The sequence below is a fragment of the Lissotriton vulgaris genome, chromosome 10 (genome assembly GCF_964263255.1).
Source record: "Lissotriton vulgaris chromosome 10, aLisVul1.2, whole genome shotgun sequence".
In the NCBI taxonomy this organism is placed as follows: domain Eukaryota; kingdom Metazoa; phylum Chordata; class Amphibia; order Caudata; family Salamandridae; genus Lissotriton; species Lissotriton vulgaris.
The window spans coordinates 1,129,617,779-1,129,632,776 of NC_141698.1; the positions used below are offsets into that span (position 1 = coordinate 1,129,617,779).

The following is a 14,998-nucleotide window of genomic DNA, read 5'->3' on the forward strand; positions in this document are numbered from 1 at the left end:
AGTACAGTGGTCAGCGTGCTGTGTTTAGTGACAGTAAAGCACTTTCCACTGTGTTTTGGACTGAGGCATGCAAATGTAGTGACAGCTTATCTAGTGGTTGTGGTTAATGGTGTTGTTGTAGGGGACAAGTGGGCAAGGAAAAATGCAGATTTTCTAAAAATAATTATTTCTGAAAATTCTAACATGCAGAGTATCAATGCTCCACTTCCTTTTTTACAGACACCAGGACACCCACCCATTTCATGGCGGCATTGGTACAGAGCCATTACAAAGTATCTAGGGGCTATTGTGGGCAACGAATACTACCAGGAGCAGAAATTATTTTTGTTGGAACCAGGTTTAGGGTTAGAGGGTCAATCTATGTATGAGCATTTACCACCTTATGAACTGGTTGAGGACGAAGCAGATATTGACAAATATCAATCGGCTCTAAAATACTTGGAGAAACAGTTTGATGTACAGCCAAGTTTAATTATTAATTGCCACAAGTTTTTTACCAGAGAACAACAAGACAAATCGATTGATTCTTATGTTGCAGCTTTACGCACGTTAGCATCCAAGTGTGAGCTTGAGTGTTTCACTTCGCAGCTCATTCAGGATCAGATCGTTTTGCATTTTTGGGACAAAAAGGTACAGGAAAGGCTAGTGACACTTGAGAACTCCACTCTCAAAGAAACCATTGATATTGGCAAGAGAATAGAACTTTCATAACAGTCTTGCAAAGAGTTGATGTAGAAAGAGCAGAGTGGGGTGTCAGTTGTTAAAGAGAGTTCCAACCACAAGGGCCAAAGTAAGATGTTTACAAAGAAAAAAGAGGGTAAACAAGGATTTTTCAGTCAAAAAATGTTTTGCTTCAGATAAGGGTATTGTAGGCACGGGTAAAATGGTCGCCCATGACTGGCAAGAATTGTATAGTGCAGGATCTTTGGCAGGGTAGGACACTTTGCAAAGATATGTCCGTCTATGAAGGATAAAGACAAGGTGAACTCTGTACCTGACAGAGAAGCTATTGAAGAATCAGGGGATGAGCACAGTGAAGATAGAGATTTGGTGCTGGTAGTTCAAGGTGGAGAGACCATTGTGTAGACCCATATGAGAATATTTTGGTCGATGGGAATGAATTGTTCCAACGAACATGGGGTGATAGAAGTTTACACTCACTGGACAGAAACCCGGTACCATATGATGGCAGGAAAATTGAGCTAATGAGATATTTTGAGTATCACATCAAGTTCAAAACTAAACTAATTTTTAGAAAAGTCTGCATAGCAAGGAAAGGTCTGAACAAACTTGGGTGGTACTATCAGGAATTATTTGGAATGACACTTAGGCCGGGGCGGAAAGTTCAGGTTTCCTTGGTTACAGATGGAACTTCTTGTGAACAAGAGTCTGTTGATCAAGATGCAAATAAGTTTTGGACAAGTCTGTTTATAGAGGCATTCGGTAATAAAATAGGAAGGATTGCAGGATTCAGACACAGAATCAAGGTACAGAGCAGGGCTATGGCAGTCAAACACAAGTTAAGGAATGTCCCTTTCATCATACAGGAGGAGCTGGCAGAGGTTATTAAAAAAATGTGTGAAGATCGGGTCAGTGAACCATTTATGGTTATCCCCATTGGTAATAGCAAAGAAGAAAAATGGGCAGTTGGGGGTGTGTGATGACCTGAGGAGTAAGAACAAAGTTATATGGGTGAATTCCCATCCTCTTCCCCGTATAGATGACATTATCACCACGCTTGCAGGTGCCAAAGTGTTTACTAAAATCGATTTTAGTGAAGTAGTGTGGCTCACTGGTTAGAGGCGGCAGACGCGAGAGCAGAGGACGGCCCGGGACCAGGGTTCGATTCCCGGCGCGGCAGGTTTCTGGACCAGGGTCAGCGGACTCGATAATTCTCTCGCCTCGGTGCCCACTCTGATCAGCGATCACACTCGGCAACTCTGGGCATTAGCTTGCCTCATCTTCACTAACGGCCCCACCAGACCGCCAGGGATGCCTGGTCTCACCCTGGAGATACCCATTAAGGGACCATCTCTCAGGGAAGCCAGGAAGGGTTTCGCAGCGGTCGAAGCGCCTTGGGACCCTACGGGTAAGTAGTGCGCTATATAAATGCCTATACATTTACATTTACACATTTACATTTACATTTGGCATCTTCTTACCATCAGATTAAACTGGACGAATCTTCTAAACATTTCACAGCATTTGTATCACCTGTTGGCACATTCCAATTCAAGCGGGTGCCTTTTGGATCGGCATCTGCTGTCTCTGTTTTCCAACATGTGTTGGAAAATGTGCTCCAGAATGTTAAAGGTTTGGTGACATTCCTAGACGACATTCTGGTGGCAGCAGAGAATCTGGTTGGTCACAATAAGCTCATGCAGGTGGTGTTAAAAAGGTTGAAGAAATTTGGAATTGTAGCCTATAAGAAAAATGTTTGTTTGCCTAAAGCAGCATAGAATATTTAGGCAATGTAATTTCTGAAAAAGGGGTAGAGCCTAGGTCTGTTTTGTTAGAAGCTAAAGCAAGGGCTCCTGATCACAAAAGCAAAGAACATATGGCATTGTTTCTTGGAGTTTGTCAGTTCTACGCTAAGTTTATAAACAATTTCTCGCTAAAAACTGTGAATTTCAGAGAACTGCTTAAAAAAAGACTTTTGATTGGATTGCCACCTGTCAAGATGAATTTAGTGCCCTCAAAAAAGAAATGTTGTCTGCTGGAGTGTTGACACATTTCAATCCCACAAGGGAGTGTATCATAACAGTAGATGATGGACTGGACACTACGTTGGCACACAAGCGTCATGCAGGAAGCAAAGTAACTGTGAGATGTGCATCCATGTAATTGTAGGAAAATGAGAAGGTATTCTCTGTGATAAAGAAGGAATTGGTAGCCTGTTGTTGGGCTGTCGAAATGTTTAAATGTTTTATTTAGGGAAGGAGATTTTCTCTAAAAACAGACCACAAGCCATTGGTACATATCCTAGGGGGCACTATCATCAAGGACCACCCCCCTAGATTGACCAGATTGAGTTCCAAACGGTTACAATATGATTTCAAAACAGAATTCATCCAAGGGGTAAAAATACTTGAGCAGATTACTTATCTCGCTCCCCTGCCGCCCTAGAAGGAAAGTACTATGGTCTGTGAAGAGGATGATGAGGAAGGTTTCATAGTTGTCATTGATGTCTGTCAGGATAATGCATTCACAGAGGATGAGTGGAATACCAGAATGGTGGAGGACGAAGATTTGGAGAATGTGAAGAAATATGTGAAAGAGGCATTGCCTGGGGAGAAAGTGCTGCCTGTAAGGATGCAGGCGTATGCCAAGTCGGCAGAGGAGTTTTCAGTTGAAAGGAATAGGATAGTGATGAGAGGAGATGAATGTATTCTCCCCAATGGGTTGAGGGATAATTGTGAGTGGGCATGAAGGACATCTAAGATAAACCATCACCAAGAGGAAAATTAGGGAAAGCTATTGGTGGCCAGGTATTGATACAGAAATTGTCACAAAGGTTGAGGCTTGTGTGATATGCGCCAACAGCAACAAAGGTATGAAAACAGAAGCGATGCCTCTTCAACTGTGTGTGTTCCCTGAAGGGACATTTGTCAAACTGGTGATAGACTTCATAGACTCATTTACCACTGAGATCTAGGTCTGCAATAGTAATAGTAGACTACCAAAGTAAGTAGTGGGAGGTTGATTTTATGGAAGAGCCCAACACTGTTGCAGGTATAACAGTTTAAAACAATTGTTTTTGAGGGAAGGCTGCCCTAAAGACATTGTCTCTGATAACAGGGTGCAATTTGTTTCTAAAGAAATGGGGGAGTTTTTGGAGAACAATGTAATTGAACACAAATGTGTGGCATTGTACCACCCGCAGACCATTGGCCTGGTGGAAAAAATGAACCGTACGTTGGTGGAGTGCATCCAGTGAGCTGTTCAAAATGAGATTGAGTTGAGTGAAGCATTAGAGAGCATGTTATGGTCTCACCAATCAAGTCCCAATGCTGTCATCGGTGTGTGGCCGTTAGAAATCATGAGGGGATGAGTATCTGCATCCAAATGATGTCCTGCATGGCTGAGAGAATATCAGCTAAAGTGTGACCGAGGGTGAATGTTAGACAAGATCATACGTCCCAGAGTCGAAACATACCAACGCAACATTAAGGGAAATTATGACGCCAGTCACAGGGTCACGAGGGAGGGAGAAATGTGGGAATAATGTGGGTGATTAGGTGCCTATAAAGGAGCCGACCCATGTCAGTACAGGGAAATCCAAGTTCAGGTGCACCGAAAGAGTGGCTGCTGTGTCTAGAAAGGCTGTCCGTATCAAAGAACATGAATGGTGGAATAGAAGACGGGTAGTTAAGGTGAGACCGGGAACTGGCAGTCGTGAAGGTGAGGGGGTGTCATCTCTGGGAAGAGTTTGTCTTCCTCTGGTGGACGGGCTGTTGGTGAAAGAGCTGGTGGGCATCCTTGCCCCGGGCCATGTTTCAATAGCAGGCACTTCAGGGTTGAAGGTTTCCAACCCCGGAGAATGGAGAAGTAAACGCGTGGTGCTCAAACCAGCTGGATATTGAGATGCATCACGAGTGGCATTGTTATATTTGTATTGTTCTTACAGAAGGGGTTAGATGGGAACCCCATTATTGGATCTGTGAGGTCATTATCTGTGTAGTTGCCTGTGTGTTTGATCTTTTGCAATGTGTATGCATTTTAGCAGTCGGAGGGGTAGATGTTGTGGTGATGTCGTCTTCTCCTTACATTCTGGGGTCGGCTCCCTTGGAATGTGGAGTGGAGTGTGGGGGGTGAAGAGATGTGTTCTGTGCCTGGCGTCTGCTGCCACAGGCTGGGGAAGGCTCTGGCCAATAAAGATGGCTCTTGAACTAAACCCTGAGTTTGGAGTTAATGAGGGGTTAACTTCACTGCACAATCCCTGCGCTTCGGGGTCCTGGGGTTCAGCGCTGGTGTCCTGGTCACTGTTTCTCCCCCCTGGAAAAGGGTGACGCTGATCCTGGTAGTGGGGCCTTATGCTGTACACGTTTATATTCTCTCCCAGTGACAGAGGCGCCCTGGGTGCCCCCACCTCCCAGGTCCATTCTCATCCCAGGGGGATGTATCTGGAGTTTCTGCCCCTCTGCCCCCACTCAGGGGCAGTGAAGCCTCGGGGGCCCCATCTCCCAGGTGCTGTCTCCTCCAAGTGTGATATCTCTAGAGTTTCTGCCCCTCTGGCCTCCCCAGGTGGCAGAGAAGCCTTGGGTGCGTCCCACCTCCAGGTGCTGTCTCTTCTAAGGGTGCTGTCTCTTCCGAGGGTGATCTCTAGAGTGTCTGCCCTCCCTAGGTGTCACAGAAGCCTGGGTGTACTCCACCTCCAGCTGCTGTCTCTTCCCAGGGTGATATCTCTAGAGTTTCTGCCCTTCTGGCCTCTCTAAGTGGCATAGAAGCCTCGGGTGTGTCCCACCTCCAGGTGCTGTCTCTTCTAAGGGTGCTGTCTCTAGGTGTCACAGAAGCCTGGGGTGTACTCCACCTCCAGGTGCTGTCTCTTCCAAGGGTGATCTCTAGAGTGTCTGCCCTCTCTAGGTGTCACAGAAGCCTTGGGTGCGCCCCACCTCCCGGCTGCAGGTCCAGCCCCTCCCCAGCTGTCTCTCCTGTCGCTGGAGGTGGGAGCAGCGTGTCTCGTCAGGCCTGGCCTGGCCCACGTGCTGTGTGTGTGTGTGTGTGTTGGCCCGCGCCTCACTTGTCAAGGAGGCAGAATGCTGTCAGGCCGGTTTGGTGGGGCTGTGAGCAGGATGGGTTTGTCCGCGGCTCCAGGTTCCACCCAGCCGCCACCCCTGAGCAGGAGCACAGCGCTCCCCATCCCAGGGCCAGTGATCTGCGGCGCTGGACCCGCAGCGGGACAGAGGTAGGTGCCTAGAAACAGCAGGAGCACAGACTGCGCCAAGTCACCCTACCCCATGCACCTGGCCTCTGCACGCAGGGACAACACGTCACATCCGGGGATAACCTTGGCCTGACCTCTATGTCAGCAGGGCACGGGGGGTGTTGCTGGCTACAGACTGCTCTGTTAGTTCGCCTGGTAGCAGGGGCGAGAGCTGTGGACTCGAGAGAGGGACTTTCAGGGAGAGAGGTCTGTGGGGTCCGGATGTGAGTAAACTGATCAGAGTGGGGTCGGAGAACCAGGGCCTACAATGAAGCATGCGCTGTTGACTCACCACAGGTGCAGCTGAACAGTGAGGGTACGGGAAGACAAAATGTGTCCAAGATCACACAGAGCTGCGCTTGTGTCTAAACTCACAACCGGTTCCTCTTCACTTGCATGAAGGAGGTAGGGGTCTGAAAGGACTTCACCCGGGGGTGGTAAAGGAGTGGGCCTGGCTGAACCCAGTAGAATTGTTGGGACCACGGTCCCCTGATCTGTAGAGGAAGAGACACGAAGGTGACTTTGGAAGTTCCTCTCCTTGACGGGGTATGAGAAGGATGCGCCTCTCTGAGGGGGTGGGCGCTGTGTTCCCTCAGAGACGGCCAGGTCAGGTGGGCTTGTCTGGGCACCTTGTGGACAGGCTGGTCTGATAGCAACGAGTCGCCCCACAGCTGTCTTCCTGTGTTGAGCTGCTGGGGGCTCCCTGTGAGATGAGACAGGGTCTTGTGTAAGATGCGTCAGTATTTTGGGGGGTCCCCTCGAAAGCTGTCAGGCTGGATTGTTTTTGCTTGAGTTTGCTTCGAGAGTTGGGGGGAGGGGGGCATGTCTTAGTTGAGATTTGGTTTTGTGCTCCTCTTGGGGTGAGCTAGCGCTTGCTTCGGCCCCGCTGAGATAAGGCGCTGTGTGTGCACGTTATTGGTTGTAGCTTGTGTCTGATGCACCCTGTACACGCGGCTTCAGTACATTCAGGTACGGGATTCACTCATTCCATTCCAGCACCTTTGTAGCTCACAAATAGTGCCTTCTCAGAAAAGGTGTGACATCATTAGTGTCAGAGGGAAAAATATTACCGGAAAGATCCTGTGACTCCTGTCAGAATCCATGGATCAGGAGGTAAAGGTTCTTGCTGAGGATAAGGAAACCCTTTTTAAAGGACGAGAACCCTCACTCACCGAGGGTGACATGCTTCATGGTGGGGCGGCCCCCTCACACCGGGGCCACAAGGCCCCAAGTCTGGGCGTCAACTCTCCGAAAATGGAGGAGGATCTGAGGAGATTTGTGTGGTGTCCAGGGACAGCATTCAACATGTTGTCCCAGGAATCCGTACAATAAAGTTAGAGGGTCCCCGGGAGACAGTGTCAACATCTTCACACAACAATTTCTTTGTTTGCGCTCTGCCCCTCACCCCAGACCCGCGGTCCCCTCCACACGACACACCTCGGCTCCTCTACAAAACTGAAACTGTCCTTGCAGATGCCTTGGATTATGTGTTGTTTATAACTTTCCGCAGTTATAGTAACATATTTTTAATTCAACCCTTGCTACCATGCTGCAGGGTTTGTGAGTTTCCAATACTTTTCAGCATCAAATACACCCCTAACAGGAGCATTTTCTCTTCAAGCGCGTCCATGTTCGGTGAAGGATTCCTGACTTCAGGGGTTCTACCTGGGTCTTGAGGGGGCTGGTTGCTGACAATGAGGCTGGTCGAATATGTAGGCTAGCTGCTCCTGGTAGATTTAGTCTCCTGTCCCTCATTGGTTTAGAGAGGAAGGCAGATGGGGGGGTCTAGCGTTCATTCACAGACGCTCACTTAGCTGCAAGCATCCCCCCAATAACCGCTTCCAAACCTTTGAGTGTTTATTGCTGGAAATCTCCTCACAATTAGCGTGACCAGATCTACCGCCCTCCCGGACAAACCCGCTCCATCATCAAAGAGTGCATCAGATGGACAAACCCGCTCCATCATCAAAGAGTGCATCGGATGGACAAACCCGCTCCATCATCAAAGAGTGCAGCGGATGGACAAACCCGCTCCATCATCAAAGAGTGCATCGGATGGACAAACCCGCTCCATCATCAAAGAGTGCAGCGGATGGACAAACCCGCTCCATCATCAAAGAGTGCATCGGATGGACAAACCCGCTCCATCATCAAAGAGTGCATCGGATGCTTCACTTCCCAATGAATCAGTTGAGACAACGACATCTTTCCTGGTAACTTCAACCTTCACTGGAGCTCTGATGGGTTTAATCCTCTAGACAACTTTGCTGCATTTCCCAATCGTGTCAACTCTGGCAGAAACCCCACACCGCCAGGGCCCCACTCTGGACCTGATAATTCCACAACGCCACACCTAGTAACCAGTGACCCCATCCCAGTCGACTGGTATGACCACCTGCAGACCCCCTTCACAAACACCAAAACTCTCGGACAACCAAAGAAAGACAATGTTTGGTTTTGGGACACTTAGATAACTTAGGGCCAGAAGTAGGTGGCCAAATACCGGTCGGTAACGGCCGATTTCGGTCGTTGCCGACTGGTATTTGGAGTTTGAGATGTAGGGGGCCTAAATATTACCGATTCGGTAAATTTACCGATTCTGAAAAATACCGAATCTGTAAAACTATATGTAGGTGGCACTGAAAACAGTGCCACAGGCCCTTGAGAATTCGTTATTTACCACAAAATAATATTTGTGGTAAATAACGAATTCCAGTGTACATGCACATCTGTGCCTGTACACCTGTGCCATGTGACACACATACATGCCCTTAGGGGATGTATGTGGAACACATACATGCCCTTAGGGCATGTATGTGTGCCACATGGCATACAAGCCACAATCAGGGGTGCAACAGTGTGTCATAGTGACACCCTGTCCCCCTTGACAATTCAGCAATTTTACTGAATCGGTATTTACCGATTCGGTAATTGCCATTGATTCCTATGGGCCAAAGGCTCTCTATGAAGAAAGGAAGCGTATCGGGACCTGGAGGAAGCATGGAGACCAACACCCACACCGACCTGTCTTTCCAAGCTATGATCCATGAGAAAGAACTACAAGCCCACATCGGTGAAGCCAAAGCTTCACGTATTAGATCCCTCTGGACACATCCAAGAACAGCCCGAAATGACAACTTGAGGAACTCAAACAAACCAACTGCCCGTCTTCCATCCCGCAGTGCAAGCCCTCAGAAGTCCAGTGCAACACATTTGTAGAGTTCTTTGAGAAAAGAGTCGAAGACCTAAACATCTCCCTCCCAATCAACGTCAACAACAGAGCCAAGGAGCAACTATCATGCAAGCATTGCAGCTGTGGTCCTCTTTCTCCCCTATCTCAGATCCACTTCTAACATTATCCAAGCCGAAACCCTCACACCGCCTCTGCAGCGCAATTCCAGCTCCATCAGCAAATCCCCGGCATAACTGCGACTCCCCCTATGGACTTCCGGCTCGTTCAAGACAGTCTAAAAATGGGTCAAATCACTCCTCTCCCAGAAAAACATTCACTGGATCCCTGGGACTTTAGCAGCTTCCATCCAGTCTCCGCCCTGCCTCGCCCAGGGAAGGGGATTGAAAGCTGCGTATCCTTCCAATTATCCTCCCACATCCAGGCAAACAACCTCGTTGACACCCTTCAATCCAGCTTCCGGCAGAACTACCGCACTGACAAGGCAACACTGCCGATTGTAGATGACGCCCTACACCTCCTTTATCCCAGAAGTTCCCGCCTTCTCGTGTTGCTCGACCTCTCTGCTGCCTTTAACACAGGGATACACCAGACTGTGCTAGACACCCTAAAGCTGCAAATGGGTCTGGTAGGTGTGTCCTAAGCTGGTTTACTTCATACCTAACAAACCACTCTCAAGTTGTAAAGTTCTGGAATGCAGTCTTGTAGAGAGTTAGCCTGCAGGAAGCCCCCCCACCTTCAAAGTTTGATTCTTTCTCCAACCCTCTTCAACCTCTATCTCGAACCATTCCGAACGATCCTCTGGAACTCTGGAATCCTCTTCCACCGGTATGTCAACGACACTCAAAACCACCTGAAGATCTCATCCCCAGATGGCTGCACCCATCTTATCCAACATAATGAAAAATTAACAAAATCCAAACATGGGTGGCAAGCAAACACCTCAAACTGCATCCATTGAAAAGAGAATTGCTTCTTATCGCTCCAAAGAAGGTGATCCCATTGATTCGATATGGGCTGGAACGCCTCCCCGACTCGGAGGGCCGTCCGTCCATCATTCAGAATGCCAAATCTATGTGTTTCACCCTCAACACACATCGTACCTTCCAGAAGCATACCTCATCCATGGCTGAGTGCCTGGTTCCAGCTAAGGCAAGTATGGAACATCAAACACCTCAATCCAGAACAGGCTCTAACATCATTCGTCCAGGCTCGCGTCCTCTCCAGACTCGAGTACGGAATCGCACTCCTTCCGGCATCCCCAAAGTCCACCTAGAACTGCTCACGTCTGAGTCAATCCAGCCCTCGGAGTAAGAGACAGGTCAAGTCAAATCCATGCATGCTCCAGGAGACCCCAGACAGGATTGATATATACCTCGGACTCAAGGCTGCGACGCCCATGGTTAGGTTAAGGTTATGGTTTTGATTTGGCCACGGATGAGGAAGTAGGTTTTTGTAAATTTATATTTAGGTTAATACCAGAATCAAGGTTATGGTTATAAACATTGCGTGAGGTAAGAGTTACATTGGGGTGAGGATTTGGGCTGGTGTCAAATGCTAAAGAAGGATTTGGAATGAATAGACTTTCAGATAAAACTATTTTAGAAATGTAATAGAAGAGTACCAGCACTTCCCACCACTGCTGCAATACATTTAATGGGAGAGTACTGGCGCTTCTCAGCACTGCTGCAATACATTTAATGGGAGAGTACTGGCGCTTCTCAGCACTGCTACAGTACATTTAATGGGAGAGTACTGGCGCTTCTCAGCACTGCTGCAATACATTTAATGGGAGAGTACTGGCGCTTCTCAGCACTGCTACAGTACATTTAATGGGAGAGTACTGGCGCTTCTCAGCACTGCTGCAATACATTTAATGGGAGAGTACTGGCGCTTCTCAGCACTGCTACAGTACATTTAATGGGAGAGTACTGGCGCTTCTCAGCACTGCTGCAATACATTTAATGGGAGAGTACTGGCACTTCCCACCACTGCTGCAATACATTTAATGGGAGAGTACTGGCGCTTCTCAGCACTGCTGCAATACATTTAATGGGAGAGTACTGGCGCTTCTCAGCACTGCTACAGTACATTTAATGGGAGAGTACTGGCGCTTCTCAGCACTGCTGCAATACATTTAATGGGAGAGTACTGGCGCTTCTCAGCACTGCTACAGTACATTTAATGGGAGAGTACTGGCGCTTCTCAGCACTGCTGCAATACATTTAATGGGAGAGTACTGGCACTTCCCACCACTGCTGCAATACATTTAATGGGAGAGTACTGGCGCTTCTCAGCACTGCTACAGTACATTTAATGGGAGAGTACTGGCGCTTCTCAGCACTGCTGCAATACATTTAATGGGAGAGTACTGGCGCTTCTCAGCACTGCTACAGTACATTTAATGGGAGAGTACTGGCGCTTCTCAGCACTGCTGCAATACATTTAATGGGAGAGTACTGGCGCTTCTCAGCACTGCTACAGTACATTTAATGGGAGAGTACTGGCGCTTCTCAGCACTGCTGCAATACATTTAATGGGAGAGTACTGGCACTTCCCACCACTGCTGCAATACATTTAATGGGAGAGTACTGGCGCTTCTCAGCACTGCTACAGTACATTTAATGGGAGAGTACTGGTGCTTCTCAGCACTGCTGCAATACATTTAATGGGAGAGTACTGGCGCTTCTCAGCACTGCTACAGTACATTTAATGGGAGAGTACTGGCGCTTCTCAGCACTGCTGCAATACATTTAATGGGAGAGTACTGGCACTTCCCACCACTGCTGCAATACATTTAATGGGAGAGTACTGGCGCTTCTCAGCACTGCTGCAATACATTTAATGGGAGAGTACTGGCGCTTCTCAGCACTGCTACAGTACATTTAATGGGAGAGTACTGGCGCTTCTCAGCACTGCTGCAATACATTTAATGGGAGAGTACTGGCACTTCCCACCACTGCTGCAATACATTTAATGGGAGAGTACTGGCGCTTCTCAGCACTGCTGCAATACATTTAATGGGGAGTACTGGCACTTCCCACCACTGCTGCAATACATTTAATGGGAGAGTACTGGCGCTTCTCAGCACTGCTACAGTACATTTAATGGGAGAGTACTGGCGCTTCTCAGCACTGCTGCAATACATTTAATGGGAGAGTACTGGCACTTCCCACCACTGCTGCAATACATTTAATGGGAGAGTACTGGCGCTTCTCAGCACTGCTGCAATACATTTAATGGGGAGTACTGGCACTTCCCACCACTGCTGCAATACATTTAATGGGAGAGTACTGGCGCTTCTCAGCACTGCTGCAATACATTTAATGGGGAGTACTGGCGCTTCTCAGCACTGCTGCAATACATTTAATGGGAGAGTACTGGCACTTCCCACCACTGCTGCAATACATTTAATGGGGAGTACTGGCGCTTCTCAGCACTGCTGCAAAACATTTAATGGGAGAGTACTGGCACTTCCCACCACTGCTGCAATACATTTAATGGGGGAGTACTGGCGCTTCTCAGCACTGCTGCAATACATTTAATGGGGGAGTACCAGAACTTTTTGGCACTGCTGCAATGCATTTAATGGAAGAGTACCAGCACTTCTCAGCACTGCTGCAGTACATTTAATGGGAGAGTACCAGAACTTTTTGGCACTGCTGCAATGCATTTAATGGAAGAGTACCAGCACTTCTCAGCACTGCTGCAGTACATTTAATGGGAGAGTACTGGCACTTCTCGGCACTGCTGCAATGCATTTAATGGAAGAGTACCGGCACTTTTCAGCTCTGCTGCAGTACATTTAATGGGAGAGTACCAGCACTTTTTGGCACTGCTGCAATGCATTTAATGGAAGAGTACCAGCACTTTTCAGCATTGCTGCACTACATTTAATGGGAGAGTACCAGCACTTTTTGGCACTGCTGCAATGCATTTAATGGATGAGTACCAGCACTTCTCATCACTGCTGCAGTACATTTAATGGGAGAGTACTGGCACTTCTCGGCACTGCTGCAATGCATTTAATGGAAGAGTACCAGCACTTTTCAGCACTGCTGTAGTACATTTAATGGGAGAGTACCGGCACTTTTCAGCCCTGCTACAATACATTTAATGGGAGAGTACAGGTATTTCTCAGTACCGCTGCAATACATTTAATGGGAGAGTACAGGTATTTCTCAGTACTGCTGCAATACATTTAATGGGAGAGTACTGGCACTTTTCAGCACTGCTGCAATCATTTAATGGATGAGTACCAGCACTTCTCAGCACTGCTGCAGTACATTTAATGGGAGAGTACTGGCACTGCTCGGCACTGCTGCAATGCATTTAATGGAAGATTACCAGCACTTCTCAGCACTGCTGCAGTACATTTAATGGGAGAGTACTGGCACTGCTCGGCACTGCTGCAATGCATTTAATGGAAGATTACCAGCACTTCTCAGCACTGCTGCAGTACATTTAATAGAAGAGTACCGGCACTTTTCAGCTCTGCTGAAGTACATTTATTGGGAGAGTACAAGCACTTTTTGGCACTGCTGCAATTCATTTAATGGATGAGTACCAGCACTTTTCAGCACTGCTGCACTACATTTATTGGGAGAGTACCAGCACTTTTTGGCACTGCTACAATGCATTTAATGGATGAGTACCAGCACTTTTCAGCACTGCTGCACTACATTTATTGGGAGAGTACCAGCACTTTTTGGCACTGCTGCAATTCATTTAATGGATGAGTACCAGCACTTTTCAGCACTGCTGCACTACATTTAATGGGAGAGTACCAGCACTTTTTGGCACTGCTACAATGCATTTAATGGATGAGTACCAGCACTTCTCAGCACTGCTGCAGTACATTTAATGGGAGATACTGGCACTTCTTGGCACTGCTGCAATGCATTTAATGGAAGAGTACCAGCACTTTTCAGCACTTATTTATTTATTTATTATTTTATGCGATTTTTAAAGCGCGCAAATACCCTTACGGTTGTCTTGGCGCTAGCGTTACGGAACTCTCTCTTGAGATACAGGTGAATAAGGATGAAAGCAACCATGTTTTGAGATTCTTTCTGAAGTTTAGTAGAGTGGGGGCGGTTTTGATGTGGAATGGTAGTGTATTCCACAATTTGGCTGTTGCTATGGTAAAGCATCTATCTCCCCAGTTGGTCTTTCTTGTCCGTGGGACCTTCAGCAGATGGGCTGAAGATGATCGTAAGGTCCTAGAATGTTCAAGCCGGCAGAGAGCTTTTTTTAGGAACTGTGGGCCAGGATTATTGATAGCTTTGTAGGCTATGCATAGAGCCTTGAATTTAATCCGACTCCTAATTGGGAGCAATGCAGCTCTCTAATGTAGGGGGAAGTAGATGTAAATTTGGGGATGGTTAATAGAATTCTGGCCGCGGCGTTTTGCACCGTCTGTAATTTGTTGAGGACCTTTTCTTGAGCATTCAGAAGGAGGACGTTGCAGTAGTCTGTTCTTGAGAACACCAAGGTGCTGATTAGGGTTTTGCCCACGGATGGCGGTAAGTATGGGAGTAGTTTTTTAATCCTTTTTAGGATGTAGAAGGCGGAAGATACCACGGAGTTGGCATGTTGGAGGAAAGTCATCTTGTTGTCGAATATGACTCCCAGATTACGTACCTTGACTACCGGTTGGGGGGGCGCACCCAACTGAGATGGCCACCATTGAGGGGACCAGACAGGCTGCAAGTTCCCGAATGTCATCACCTCTGTCTTATCAGAGTTTAATTTGAGACAGTTAGATGACATCCAGGAACTTATTGCCTTCATTCCCTCTTGGAAGTTGGCTGCGACTGAAGTACCATCATTGTGTACCGATAACACTAGTTGGGTGTCATCCGCATACGTTGTTAGGGCAATTC

The 14,998-nt window shown here is 47.6% G+C and overlaps 1 protein-coding gene across 3 annotated transcripts in view; it reads left to right on the forward strand.

Moving 5' to 3' along the window:
* Positions 1-14,998, forward strand: part of LOC147689445 (uncharacterized) — a 388,546-nt gene that overhangs the window by 92,714 nt on the left and 280,834 nt on the right. The window contains exon 1 of one of the 3 annotated variants that reach the window (XM_086942214.1): positions 5,786-5,905. The exons of 1 other annotated variant lie outside the window; for it this stretch is intronic. The gene's annotated coding sequence lies outside the window, so the exon portion shown is untranslated. Of the gene's footprint in view, positions 1-5,785; positions 5,906-14,998 lie in introns of those variants that run through there. One more of the 3 variants, XM_086942212.1, reaches the window with a different exon arrangement.